Source organism: Cervus elaphus, chromosome 20 (assembly GCF_910594005.1).
Source record: "Cervus elaphus chromosome 20, mCerEla1.1, whole genome shotgun sequence".
NCBI classification, from domain to species: domain Eukaryota; kingdom Metazoa; phylum Chordata; class Mammalia; order Artiodactyla; family Cervidae; genus Cervus; species Cervus elaphus.
In genome coordinates, this window is record NC_057834.1 from 31,568,620 (window position 1) to 31,575,517 (window position 6,898).

The following is a 6,898-nucleotide window of genomic DNA, read 5'->3' on the forward strand; positions in this document are numbered from 1 at the left end:
GACGAAGTTGGAGGCGGATCAAGAGAGAGCAACTAGTATACCTACAGGAGATAAGCAACAAAGCTTTCCTCCGTAGCATGAGATCTGTATTCGTATCTCGCCTCAACCTACACTGGAAAATCACCTGGAAAAGAACAGGGGACTGAATCACTGTGCCGTGCACCTGAGACTAACCCGGGAAAGGAAATCAGTTCTACTGGCGTTGGAAGAAGCAGAAAAAGGAAGAGCCCAAGGGTTGGGGTTGGGGTTGGGGGGAGACGGGCCAGTGGGACAAAGGCAGAGGCGGGTTCCTTGACAAGAGTAGGATTTGGGATGGCTCATGGAGGAACCGGGCGCGCGCGTGGGCGGGAGGGGGGCAGTGGAGATGGGGGAGGTGGGGAGCAGGGGTGGGGGTGGGTGGGATGGGTGCGTTTGGGGGAGCAGGGGGATGGTGAGGGTGCAGGCTGAGGTGGTGTTACTGGCGGAGCAGGGCTGATGCTGAGGTGAGGCGGGCAAGAGGGTTTCAGGGGAGGGGGTGGTGTGTGAGGTGGTGAGGGCGTTGCTGTTGGAAACCGATCTGGGCCCAGGGCCGGGAGCGTGTGGACTTCTGAGGAACTCCTCCTGCAAGCTGATGCTCCAGGGACCCTCCAGGGAAAAGGGAGGTATCCTTGCCAGATGTGGCAACTTCCTTGCTCCTGGCTGTGCAAACGGAGGGTGATTGATTCTCGGAGTGTGGCGAGAGTGAGCCAGGGAGCTTGGAGACAGACGTTGGGAAAGGTGAAGAGGTGGGGCCGGCGGCTGCCAGAGGTGGGGTGTGCCTTCCAGCGCAATCCGTGAGCCACCGGCTGGGTCCGCGTGAGGAAGCCAGCAACCACAAGGGAGGTGTCTGGGCACACGGGCGGCTGAGCCCGCAGGGCTTGGGGCCACAGCGGCTTGGCAGCAGGGCCGTGTGTGGGGGCGGGAGGGGTCGTGGGCAGCTGCGTGGGAGAGGCAGCGGGCGGCAGGTAGCAGCCAGCGGTTGCAGGAGCGCTCCCTTGAGCGCCTTGGAGCGGGCAGACCTAGCTCGGCTCTGGGACTGCAGTGCGGGACCAAAAGGGGACGCTGGGGTTGCATGGGCCGGGAATCGAACCCGGGCCTCCCGCGTGGCAGGCGAGAATTCTACCACTGAACCACCCATGCACCGGTGGCCGCCGCCGCCCGACGCCGCCCCAGAGGCGCTGGCCAACACCCGCCCGTCACTGCTCACCGCTCGCCCAGTGGGCATCTGTCTGCTCCATCCGAGCAGGAGACGACGGGCGGCCGACCTCAAAGCCAGGGTCCGGGCACGTGCAGGACCCCAGGGCGCGGCGCTCTCGGAGGGACCCCGGGGCGGCGGGCCGCCGGCCCACTCGGCCGGTCCCGCGCCTTCTGCGCCGACCACGGCCGCCGCGACGCTGTCGGTGTCGCCCGAGGGGGCCAGGAGCCGACGCCGTCTGCGTGGGCAGGCGCTGCGTGGTCGCCGCGGCCGCGCGCCGACGTTCCTCTCAGCGACCTGCCGGGTCCCGACCCAAAACCCCTCTGGCGGGCTGGCTTTCCGGCAGGGGCGGGATGGAGCGTGCCATTGCGGGCGGGGGCCGGGACCCCGGGCTCGGCCTGTGCTGGGTGCTCGCGAGCGCGGGAGCGCGACTCCCCGGGGCGCCCCCGCCGCCGCCCCGAGCGGCGCTCAGGCCCCAGGACCCAAAGGCGTTGTGAGCCTGGCTCCTGCGCTCTGGCCGACGGCGCTCGCGGGCGCTCCGCTCTGACAGGGTGGGTGGTGGTGGTGGTGAGGAGGGGCCCTTGGGCAGAGCGGCTCCTGGCTCGGGGACTGCCGGCTGAGGCAGGGAGCACGCCAGGCCGCGCTTGGCTCCGGCCCGGGCGGCGGCTTCCCCCCCCTCCCCCCGGGAACGGGCGCGGTGGCGCCGAGGGCCGGGGCGCGGGCTGGGCGCCTGTGGCTGGGCTGGACGGGCACGCAGGGCTTCCGCTCCCACCCCAGCCGAGCGCCCTTCCCGGGACGGGTTCGTGCACGGAAGGCCGGTGTTCGCCGGCCCGCAGCAAGGGTGCGTGGCGCGCGTCCCGGGCGGGAGGCAGGCAGGTGTGGCCCGGCCGAGGCCGCAAGGCGGAGAAGCGTGGAGGGCACGCAGCAGCCCCCTGGCGGGCAAGGCGGGGGGGCTCGGCCGCCTGGGTGTGGCTGGGTGGCGCAGGCGGGCCGGCGGCGCGGGCGCGGACGACAGGGTGCCGGCCGGAGGGGGAGCGGCCGGGGGCGGACGTGGAAGCAAGGCTGCGAGAGCGACTTGGTCGTTCAGCAGGCAGAAGTCGCGGCGCCCGCGAAGCGAGGAGGGCTCGCCACCCGGCGCGGGGCCGCGTGCGTCGGCGCCGACGGGGGTGGGGCGGGGTGGGGCCTTGCGAGTGGGAGGGTGGGCGAGGGTGCGCGAGGCGCAGGCGGGGAGGCCGGAAAAGCAGCAGCTGCAGCCGCAGACACCTGGGGAGGAAAGCTGCGCTGAGAAGGACTGAAGGTTCCTGGTGGCGGGGGGCGGGCGTGTGTGGAGAAAGGCTGTGGCGCGGGGAGGACGGGTGCGTTTGTCCGGCGGGCCAAAAGGCTGGCTTGTCAGGAGTGGGATTCGAACCCACGCCTCCAGGGGAGACTGCGACCTGAACGCAGCGCCTTAGACCGCTCGGCCATCCTGACGGCGGGCCTGGGCGGGCGCGTGGCCGCTCGCCTGGCTGAGACCCGACGCGGCGCGAGCCCCGGCGCCCGTGGCGGGCCGCGCGGTGCGCCGCGCCAGGCAGGCAGGCGGCCGTCTGGCGTGGGTGAGCGACGGGGCCGGCCGAGGCGCCTGGCTGCGCCGCCGGTCGCGCCCCGGACCCAGCCCGGCCCTTGGCGGGCCGTCCCCTCCTCACCCGCGCCCCTCCTCGCCAGACGCGGGCCGGCGCGCGCCCACCGTGTCCTCGCAGCCTCGCTTGCCTTCTCGGACCCCCTTCTCCCGGCGGAATGGCCGCGTTGGAGGCAAGAGGCGGCGCGCACGAGGAGTGTCCAGTGCCCCGGGGGGTCCGGGTCCGTGTCGGGGTCGCGGGCCGCCTCTGTGACCGAGGCGGTTGGTTTGGTGGGCGGTCGGGTCGGGGCCCGTGCTGGGCACGGGGGAGGCGTGGGCAGGCAGCCCGAGAGCCCGAGAGGGGCCGGGCGGCAGGGCGGTCGCCGCCGTCCTCGTTAGTATAGTGGTGAGTATCCCCGCCTGTCACGCGGGAGACCGGGGTTCGATTCCCCGACGGGGAGGCAACACAGCCTTTTTGGTGGCCGCGGTGGCTCTCTGTCCTGCCGCCTGGCCCCCAAGGGCCCTTCGTCTCCTCCGTCCGCCTTTGGACCAGGCGCCTGGCCACCGCCGACCGCCTCTACCGGTGCAGCCCTCCAGCCTGAGCCCTCTGTCGTCGCCGGGCGCTCGGTCGCCACGGCGGAGCGACGGCCTCCTTGGCCACCCCCACGGCCTTGCCCGACAATAGCCGGATCTTGCGGCCCGCCCGCCCACAGGGGCTGCCTCAGTGGGCTCCTAGGCTCGCGACCGGCGCGGCGCGGCAGAGCGCCGTGACGCCTGCAGGCGGCTGGCTCCCGTGTCCCCCTGTCGTCGTGGGAAGTGGCCTCGCCCAGCGCACGGTGGAGAAGGGCTTTGGCCAGCTGGCTGCTGGAAGCCGCGTGCCCCGCGTTGCTCCCCGGGGGTGAGGGCGGAGGCGTTCGCGGGCCGCGGCGGGGAGCGAACGGCCGGGGGGCCGCAAGGCCGCGGGAGCGCCGCCCCGGGGCGGTGGGGCCGGTGGACCCCGGCCGCTGCGTAGAGCTGGCGCGGATGGGGTTGCTGGTGGGCTGCTGGTGGCGCCGGCGGCGGCGCAGAGCCTCCCGCTGACGGGGCGTCGGGGCAGGGATGCGGCGGCGGCTGCGGCGAGAGTGTGCTGGGGCGAGCCCGGGGCCGGCGTCTGGCGGCGGCCCGGGCTGAGCAGCGTTGGTGGTATAGTGGTGAGCATAGCTGCCTTCCAAGCAGTTGACCCGGGTTCGATTCCCGGCCAACGCAGCAGGCCGACCTTTTGCTGAGCTCCGCCGCCCTCCCGGCTGGGGCGTTCGGGGCAGAGAGAGCTGGGAGCAGGGAGCCAGGCAGCTGGCGCGCGGCTTTTGGCGTGTGTGCGAGAAGCCGGTGGCGCGCGCAGTGTTTTGAGGCTGCTGAGAGCAAGACGGCCCGCCAGGGCAGGCGGACTGACAGGGCCGGCGGGCGGCTGGACTTGCCTTGCCAAGGCCGAGTGTGGGCACCACGGTGGCGCGGGCGGGCGGGCGGCCCGGAGGCGCTGGGTTCGGCAGGAGCAGGCGAGGGCCGAACCCCGACGCTCCCTGGTGGTCTAGTGGTTAGGATTCGGCGCTCTCACCGCCGTGGTGGGGGTCTGTTTCCAGGCAGGCAATCGTTTCTTTTTCCTCTTCTTCACCCACTCATCTTCCCGGCCCGACCTTTTCGACCGTATAGCCCCGGGTTCCTCCGAGATCAGAAAATAGGGCGACTAGTGTATTCTGAGTTAACTTTTTGCTTAAGTTATTACAATCACCTGGTTTAGACGCACTCTCAATTTTAAATCTAGTAATGTGGTGTCTTAGGGGAACAGTGTAGTGTGTTTGGAAAGATCTCTGTATAAATTTGCAGTAATGAGCTTGCCTCCTCTGTTCGTTTTGCAGCCCGTTGGTGTATTGCGCTCTTTAGTGAGACGTTGTTGGTTCACTCTCGTTCATGGATGTTTGTAATGTAAATATTTTGAGGTAACATCGGTTTCTAACATTAGGTAAGCTTAATTGTAGTATAATATATTTCTGCTTCTGTATATACTGCTAGGTGCTCCACACCGGAAGTTTAGTTTTCACTCCTCACCAAACTGTGATCCATTTACCCATTTTCCCCTCCCCATAAGGCCTTTACAATTTTGAGTCAGGATCATTAAATATTCTGCTACTTACATCGCAGTCTTCCTTTTTCTCCACTTTCCTTTTAGACATCGATCTAATCCAGAATGCTATGAATCAATTGTCTAGTAAGAGACATTTCTTAAGAAACGTCTCTTACTAGACAATTGATTGTGGAAGAAGCACAAGCTGGAATCAAGATTGCTGGGAGAAATATCAATAACCTCAGATATGCAGATGACACTACCCTTATGTCAGAAAGTGAAGAGGAACTAAAGAGCCTCTTGATTAAAGTGAAAGAAGAGTGAAAAAGTTGGCTTAAAGCTCAACATTCAGAAAACTAAGATCATGGCATCCGGTCCCATCACATCATGGCACATAGATGGGGAAACAGTGGAAACAGTGTCAGACTTTATTTTGGGGGGCTCCAAAATCACTGCAGATGGTGATTGCAGCCATGAAATTAAAAGACGCTTACTCCTTGGAAGGAGAGTTGTGATCAACCTAGATAGCGTATTAAAAAGCAGAGACATTACTTTGCCAACAAAGGTCCATCTGGTCAAGGCTATGGTTTTTCCAGTGGTCATGTATGGATGTGAGAGTTGGACTATAAAGAAAGCTGAGCACAGAAGAATTGATGCTTTTGAACTGTGGTGTTGGAGAAGACTCTTGAGAGTCCCTTGGACTGGAAGGAGATCCAACCAGTCCATCCTAAAGGAGATCAGTCCTGGGTGTTCATTGGAAGGACTGATGTTGAGGCTGAAACTCCAATACTTTGGCAACCTGATGCGGACAGCTGAGTCATCGGAAAAGACCCTGATGCTGGGAGGGATTGGGGCTGGGAGGAGAAGGGGACAACAGGATGAGATGACTGGATGGCGTCACCGACTCGATGGACATGAGTTTGAGTAAACTCCAGGAGTTGGTGATGGGCATTAAGGCCTGGCATGCTGCAGTTCATGAGATCGCAAGGAGTCGGACACAACTGAGCGACTGAACTGAACTGAACTGAATCAGACAGGAGTCATCTGCAGTGAAACAGATATTCCTGTTCTTTTTTCCAGGAAGGAAATCCATTGAGAGTGGCTTTCCTACAGAATCTCACAGCCAGTGAGCTGTTCCAAGTGGGGGCTGATACTACACAGAATAGCTACAGCTCTCTACTACCATTTAGCCACAAAACACCCTTCTTTGCCACCATGGTTACGTCACATACAGTGTTGGGAAGAGCTTGGGTTAATGTCCATTCCCTTTCAAAAGGGGGAAATTGGAGGCACAGAGCCATCACTGGTTCACAGTGCTTTTAACACCCAGCTTGATACATGCTGCCAGTTCTGTAAGGCCCACTGCTGCTCACCGGGAATGATTCTCTGCCTCTCAATATCACCCCCTGAGTTATCCTGACTCTTCCATTAAAATAGCATTTGCAGCTGATCCTTTTTTTTCCCCCAGCCGGCTTTCTGCCCATCGAAATTTGGAGATCCAAAGGCTTCTTTTAATTTTGTATTGTCTCTATCCCTTTCAGTTCAAGCTGATATACTCCCTTTAAAGACTTGAAGAGTTTCTTATATGTCAATATATATTTCACTTATTGGACCAAAATGACACTCACAAATCTGAGATGAGCCGTTTTTTTACTTTGGGCCCTTGGTGAGGCTAGTGGAGGCCAAGGCCCTTAATATTCTTTAAAAAGTCTCATTAAGGCAAAGTTTGAGGCATGCCCTTAAGACTGAGTGCCTTCTTTCTGTCTGAAAGAGTTTATGAGGCACTGTTTGAGTTTTCCTTTTGTCTTAATAAAGAGTCCTGTAGGTGCAGCCTTAGTTTTCTCTTTCCCCTGGGACCATGTTTTTCTGACAGTGCCTGGGTTTGATCTTTATGTGGAGTCTCTTTCTTTCTCTGAAAAATATTGCTGAGTGGAAACTGTCTCAAGCTTTTACATTTCCTCCAATTCCAGTTGAAAATGGAGCAGTTAGTTGT

The 6,898-nt window shown here is 62.0% G+C and overlaps 4 non-coding genes across 4 annotated transcripts; 2 read left to right on the forward strand and 2 right to left on the reverse strand.

Moving 5' to 3' along the window:
* Positions 1-1,087: 1,087 nt before the first annotated feature.
* Positions 1,088-1,158, reverse strand: TRNAG-GCC. Its single transcript has one exon. It is a non-coding gene; the product is annotated as a tRNA-Gly (tRNA).
* A 1,442-nt stretch (positions 1,159-2,600) lies between these two features.
* Positions 2,601-2,683, reverse strand: TRNAL-CAG. Its single transcript has one exon. It is a non-coding gene; the product is annotated as a tRNA-Leu (tRNA).
* Positions 2,684-3,196: 513 nt separating this feature from the next.
* TRNAD-GUC lies at positions 3,197-3,268 on the forward strand. The gene has a single exon. It is a non-coding gene; the product is annotated as a tRNA-Asp (tRNA).
* A 712-nt stretch (positions 3,269-3,980) lies between these two features.
* TRNAG-UCC lies at positions 3,981-4,052 on the forward strand. The gene has a single exon. It is a non-coding gene; the product is annotated as a tRNA-Gly (tRNA).
* Positions 4,053-6,898: the final 2,846 nt, after the last annotated feature.